Genomic DNA, 6,315 nt, shown 5'->3' on the forward strand with positions numbered 1-6,315 from the left:
GTGATTTTCAATGTCAACCTGAAAACATCGCAAAAAAGCATGTCAGAGACTGAGGGGGACGTGTGAGTTTACATATTGTCATAGGCATCTTGCGTTCACACATCACTGACATACAACTCATCTCATAGCTTCAAATAGCCTATCCAGTACAGCATTTATTTCAAAACCAGTTTGTATTGCTACAAACTTCTATGGGACTGTGTCGGCATCAAGTACTCATACCAAACCCACATTACAACCATCATAAGCACATCTGAGAGGCATTCCAGAACTGTATATGCTGTATGGCGGGGGTAGGCAACCCTGTTCCTGGAGTGCCGCAGTTAAGGCAGGACACCTGACCAACTGAGCTAATTGATTAGTTCAGTGATTACCTCAATTCAACACACCTGGTCTTCCAGGTCAGTTAAATCAAAAACATGATGTGCCTGCAGCACTCCAGGACCAGGGTTGCCTACACTTGCAGTCCAGTAACACAGGCCCACCAGAGGGCAGCATGTTATCACTGAATACAAAGACAAACTCCAGCTCCAAATCTACTTACACTACAAACGGCCTCTGGAAGCAACGTAAGCACAAGAACTGTTTGTCTGGAGTTTCATAAAATGGGTTTCCATGGCCAAGCAGCCGCACACAAGCCTAAGATCACCATGTGCAATGCCAAGCGTTGGCAGGAGTAGTGTAAAGCTGGCCGCCATTGGACTCTGGAGCAGTGGAGACGCGTTCTCTGGAGTGATGAATCACGCTTCACCATCTGGCAGTCCGACGGACGAATCTGGTTTGACGGATGCTAGAAGAACGCTACCTGCCCAAATCCATAGTGCCCACTGTAAAGTTTGGTGGAGGAGGAATAATGGTCTGGGGCTGTTTTTCATGGTTTTGGCTAGGCCCCTTAGTTCCAGTGAAGGGAAATCTTAACGGTACAGCATACAATGACATTCTAGACGATTCTGTGCACCAAACTTTGTGGCAACAGTGACAATGCCCCCATGCACAAAGTGAGGTCCATACAGAAATGGTTTGTCGAGATCGGTCTAGGAGAACTTGACTGGCCGGCACAGAGCCCTGACCTCAACCCCATCGAACACCTTTGGGATGAATTCGAACGTCAACCGCAAGCCAGGCCTAATCACCCAACATCAGTGCCTGACCTCCCAAATGCTCTTGTGGCTGAATGGAAGCAAGTCCCCACAGAAAAGTTCCAACATCTAGTGGAAAGCCTTCCCAGAAGAGTGGAGGCTGCTATAGCAGCAAAGGGGGACCAACTCCATATTAGTGCCCGTGATTTTGGAATGAGATGTTTGACGAGCAGATGTCCACAGACTTCTGGCCATCTAGTGTACACATACCCATCATCGATTCTAAAATGTTTACTCTATTACCTAATATTGGATGTTTCCACAATTACAATTCTAGAGCTATACGAGACCGATACATATGATGGAATTATCTAAATATGAAATCATGTTGCTGCCCCCAGGCATGGAATCACTCTGCACTTCTCTTTTCTCTTTAATTCGTAAAACTCTAAGCCGTTCTAAGCTGACATATGGAATTGTTTTAAGATGGTCATACTATGGATAATTGTATTTGATAAAATATTGAATTTGGCCTTTACTACTATAGCCCAGAGAAACACATTGAATAACACATTCATAAATGGCAAAAAAAACTGCAAAAAATATTATCATAAGAAAGGTTTTTAAGTGTTTGTCCTATATCTAGGTGATATAAGAAAGCTCAGGAAATATACTTAATACTTCCATTTTTCTTTTACCGGTGCCAGTTACCTTCAGATGAGTCCCGTGACACTTGTGGGGTCATTGTGTGTGTGAGAATCTCCCCTTTTCACGATTGGGTCACATTAGTTTGTAGCACAAACGGTTCGGATGCTACAAACAGAAGTTGGCACATCGACTGAATCGACTTCAGACTTCAGTCTCCTGACACTTGTGGGGGTTGTAGAGCAAAAACAAAGACCATCATCGTGTTCATGATAATAGTTGTGGAGGTCGAAACCTTTCGGATGCCACAGACGTGTTCGTGCGCAGACCGATTTTCAAGATTTCTCATGGTCTTGACCAACACCAAAATCGCTTTAGCTCTGCCACCTTTCACCTCAGATGTGCGACATCGGCGGATGCGGTGGAATGAGACGGATCCAATGCAACAACAACAACAACAACAACAACACAACCCAGATATCACTAGTTTAAACTGACGCATTTTGATGGGGATTTTGTATCATGTTACATAGATTGACGCAACGTTAATCGACTCGAGGGGCTTAATAACAGATTGCTTTTGTTTTGTTTTTGATCCCCTTCTGTTTGTCTTTTTAATAGTTCTAAGAAACGCTCACCTCTGACTCCTGTAACTCTCTCTGAAGTCTGGTGATCCATGACCTGTCTCCAAGTTCAATTTCCTGTGGAAATATCCTTATTTCTTTTAACTGTGCCATGAGCATGACTGTATCTTTATCTTTTGTTTGGACTCCCTCAAAACCACTGTCTATTAATAAGTGGCTCAAGTCAAATCCCTGCAGCCTGAGATTAATAAGAGCATATTCTGCTCCTATATTTTAACCTTGTTATCCAATATCCTGTATTTTATTCCTCAGTGAGTGTTCAGCGCATGGCTTTGACCTTACCAGAGAACCTGACTCAGTTCAGAGCAGGGGCTGCACTGCAGTATTTCAGATTGGCAAGTTCATTGTTCTTCTGGACCATTGTTCTGTCAATTCTATGCTCACTTTGTACACACTAGCGTTACAGTATATGAATCAATACTAGACGTTGTCGTTGCTTTCCATTTATCTTGTCCCTTCCACTGTTTTGATCTCCACCCTACTATACATGATATGCAGTAAACTGACCTTGCAGTGTCACGTTTCTATTTTTAAATATATTTTTTTTACCAGTCAAGTCAGTTAAGAACAAATTCTTATTTTCAATGACAGGTGACTCAGTGACTTATTTTCACTAGGCTACCTACCGCCTGCCACTATTGAGAGGAGAAATAATCGAAAGGTTGAATGTTTGAGATTTGTTAAACTTGTTTCATGTACTGCAACGCTAGTACTGCAACGCTAGAACTGCAACGCTAGTACTGCAACGCTAGTACTGCAATGCTAGGGAAATGTGTTATTCAGCTCAGTTTTTCCAGCAGACGGAAACTTGGAAATTGCATAATTCATCATTTGACAAAATAGTAGAAAAGTTAAGCATATGTATGACTCATATAATTATAACCCAGGCCACTGTCATTCTCAACAAATGTAGAGCAATGTCTGCATGTTCACTATTACTAGAATTTCCCTGGGATATGTTCTCATCTCAAAGATATGATTGGGAATTGAAGTGATATCTTGAAATATCCTGAACTGAATGAACTTTTTCAGAAATGTGCCATAATGGGTTGGGGATTTCTGTCCGAAAAACACTTCTTAGAGTAGAGTGAGATATCATTTCAAAAAGGTGGAGTATGACTATGCCGATTCATTTGACTTACACCGGGACATAAGAGAACAATATTGCAATGCATGGCGTGGAGACATGGATGGAGCCACAGAGGCACAATGGGCCAGACCAGGACTGTACATCTCACATTACAGGAAGACGCTCATGTTACCAGCTCACTCACTGTACTTCCCCATCCTTGGAGACATCTCCCACATATCTGCATTAGTAATAAGGGAGTTTTTCAGGAGTTTTTAGGGCAGAGGGAAACCAGAAACAAGTTGCAACCTAAGTATGTGGAGTGCAATCTTGAAATGCAAAACTGAAATAGGAAGGGGTGGTATAGCCTAGTAGCTAAAATGTTATTTGGATGATAGCCTGCATAAGAAAGGGACTGTGTTTCGTTTCTCATTGAGAGTCAGCAGCAGGGCTCATTGTGATAAGGAAATACGTCTAATGTTACCTGATCTGGTATAATGTGGACCAATTACCACTCCATTGCACTTCATTACAGGACTGTAATAGGGCCGGGGTCAGCGCTCCATTTGGAGTGGCCGGAGCGAAATTGAGTCGTCATTGATAATATGATAAAAAGTGACAGTGAGAGGCCCCTCCAACAAATTATTGAAATGTACAGTTGGTAGGGGAAACACTATAACCTCATTTGGTAAGCAGCTAGCCAGCACTTGTGGAAAGCAGTCCCTCAGACACAATGAGACACTAATGGAAAGAAATCTAAAACGATCTGAGAATGGTTTTAGGCACTGCATATGGAGTCTTATATCTAATAAAAAAATATATTCAGGTAATTGTACTTACACACTCACATTAGGCCACACATTAGGCCACACAGATACGTCTTCAGAAATGAACTTCTGTCTTTGAGATCTGTTTTGCCATCAGAGGTTGCTGTACAAAATATGATAACATATTTAAAATTATTTTAATTGGTAGTTAAATTTGGATGATCACACTGTATGTTTCTGTGCCTACTGACAATAAACTCTTCAACGAGTCGAGGACAGAAAACTGTTTTCCAAGTTTGAGATCAGTATTGCACTTCTTTAACCCAATCAGAGTGGGAGAGAGGAAATTAGGATTTCCCAATATGTTCTCATTAGAAAATGTTAAAATAGTGATATTTAATCATTGTATCAATGTCACAAAAAGTGACATATTAGTAATATGTAATTTGCAGTGAGATATTAGGTATATGTCATTATAAGACTCCAACGTCATGACAAGACATACCAGTTATTTGTTCTGGTTTCCCATAAATCATTAGATAAAACACAGTAATACAAATGATGACAAACTATCAACATACACTACCGTTCAAGAAATTAAAATAACATAACATTTATCAGAAATTGCGAAGAAACTGAAGATCTCATGCAATGCTTGGTACTACTCCCTTCAAAGAGCAGCGCAAAATGGCTCTAACCAGAATAGAAAGAGGAGTGTGAGGCCCCTGTGCACAACTGAGCAAGAGGACAAATACATTAGAGTGTCTAGTTTGAGAAACAGACGCATCACAAGCCCTCAACCAGCAGCTTCATTAAATAGTACCCACAAAACACCAGTCTCAACGTCAACAGTGAAGAGGCGACTCCGGGATGCGCCTGTAATCAAACCCACAAATGCTGATTCTCCAGATACTCAATTCGTTTAAAGAAGGCCAGTTTTATTGCTTCTTTAATCAGAACAACAGTTTTCAGCTGTGCTAACATAATTGCAAAAGGGTTTTTTAATGATCAATTAGCCTTTTAAAATGGTAAACTTGGATTAGCGAACACAACGTGCCATTGGAACACAGGAGTGATGGTAGCTGATTATGGGCCTCTGTACGCCTACGTAGATATTCCATAAAAAATCAGCCGTTTCCAGTTACAATAGTCATTTACAACATTAACAAATGTCTACACTGTATTTCTGATCAATGTGATGTTCTTTTAATGGACAAAACATTTGCTTTTCTTTCAAAAACAAGGAAGTGACCCAAAACTTTTGACCAGTAGTGTAAGTATAAGCAAGGTGTCAGAAGCGTTCCACAGGGATGCTGGTTCACGTTGACTCCAATGCTTCCCACAGTTGTGTCAAGTTGGCTGCATGGCCTTCGGGTGGTGGACTATTCTTGATACACATGCAAACTGCTGAGCGTGAAAAACCCATTAGCGTTGCTACTACCATACCCCGGACATCTTTTGTCTTGCCCATTCACCCTCTGAATGGCACACAAACACAATCCATGCCTCAGTTGTCTCAAGGCTTAAAAGTTATTCTTTAACCTGTCTCCTCCCCTCATCTACATGGATTGACGTGGATTTAACAAGTGACATCAAGAAGGGATCATAGCTTTCCCCTGGATTCACCTGGTTAGTCTATGTCATGGAAAGGGCAGGTGTTCATAATGTTTTGTACACTCAGTGTATGTCACTCCTATATTCCCCCAGTGTTTTCATGTGTCTATGTCATGGAAAGGGCAGGTGTTCATAATGTTTTGTGCACTCAGTGTATGTCACTCCTATATTCCCCCAGTGTTTTCATGCGTCTATGTCATGGAAAGGGCAGGTGTTCATAATGTTTTGTACACTCAGTGTATGTCACTCCTATATTCCCCCAGTGTTTTCATGCGTATAGGTAGATTATACCGCATGTTCTGCTGGAGTACCTGAGCAAAGTTTTGTTTCCCTTGATTAAAACTGCTCCGTTTGTAGCCCAGAAATAAATCAAATGTACCTCCGTCAGACCTTCTGTTTACGTGAACTGGAACTATTCTGAAATGTTATTATAAACTTAAATGGAGTTTAGGTCGAGAATAACCACACACGGGAAATGATGAGCAAACAGCAGGATA

Source organism: Oncorhynchus mykiss, chromosome 1 (genome assembly GCF_057628025.1).
Source record: "Oncorhynchus mykiss isolate SJ-2025 chromosome 1, ASM5762802v1, whole genome shotgun sequence".
Lineage (NCBI taxonomy): Eukaryota > Metazoa > Chordata > Actinopteri > Salmoniformes > Salmonidae > Oncorhynchus > Oncorhynchus mykiss.